Genomic DNA, 794 nt, shown 5'->3' on the forward strand with positions numbered 1-794 from the left:
CCCGGCGGGAGGAGGGCGGAGGGCACTGCGCTGTTTTCCAGCGGAAATCCTGGAGCAGAAAGTTGCGCCGCGTTTATTTTTCCGTGAAAAGCCGATGCCTGCGGCGTAGGGATGCGGGAGAGGGGGAAGATCCCGCGCGTCCATCCCTGCTCTGTCTTTCGCTTTAAAAGGTCCGGATCTTCCCGGTCATCTGATCCAGGTCAAGCAGGACTTTCCGTTGGAGACGGATCCCACCGGAGCATCTTCCCACAGCGGCTGCTTCCCCCCGCCAGGAAGGCGTGAGGTTCCTTCCGTCCCTGGAATACCGAGAGGTAAAATATTCCCGGCTCGCTTTCTCCTTGGCAGGGCGAATGAAATCCTGGGATTTGCGGGGGCTCCTTAAGGTGGATGGCGTTGATTCCTAGGCCGGGTTGGGACTGACTCCCAGGCCGGGTTGGGATTAATCCCCGGGCCGGGTTGGGCTTCCCAGGCCATCCCACCCGGTTTGAGGAGCCCCACGCAGGGTTAATTCCCACCCCACCCCACAGCTCCCGAGATCCCAAAAAACCGGGACGCTCCTACCTGAGGAATGACGTGGAGCTGTCCAGGCAGGGGAGGGGATTGATGGAGGGAGTCGGGGGGTGGCGGAAGGAGATTCCCGATCCAGGGGCAATGTGGGCACCGGGATTTCCGTGCCCTGCAGCCCTCATCCCTGTGCCCTGCCCGCAGGTCGACCCCATTGCCGGTGCTCTCCCGCCCATGGATGCCCTCCCGCCATGAGCACGGACGCCGAGCAGAGAATTACACTCTGGAGC

At 62.3% G+C, this 794-nt stretch overlaps 1 long non-coding RNA gene across 1 annotated transcript; it reads left to right on the forward strand.

Annotated features, from left to right (window-relative positions):
• Window positions 1-6: 6 nt before the first annotated feature.
• On the forward strand, window positions 7-792 carry LOC108445707. The gene is made up of 2 exons (XR_001860653.1): window positions 7-311; window positions 709-792. It is a non-coding gene; the product is annotated as an uncharacterized LOC108445707 (long non-coding RNA).
• Window positions 793-794: the final 2 nt, after the last annotated feature.

The sequence above is a fragment of the Corvus brachyrhynchos genome, unplaced genomic scaffold, assembly GCF_000691975.1.
Source record: "Corvus brachyrhynchos isolate BGI_N302 unplaced genomic scaffold, ASM69197v1 scaffold133, whole genome shotgun sequence".
Classification (NCBI taxonomy): domain Eukaryota; kingdom Metazoa; phylum Chordata; class Aves; order Passeriformes; family Corvidae; genus Corvus; species Corvus brachyrhynchos.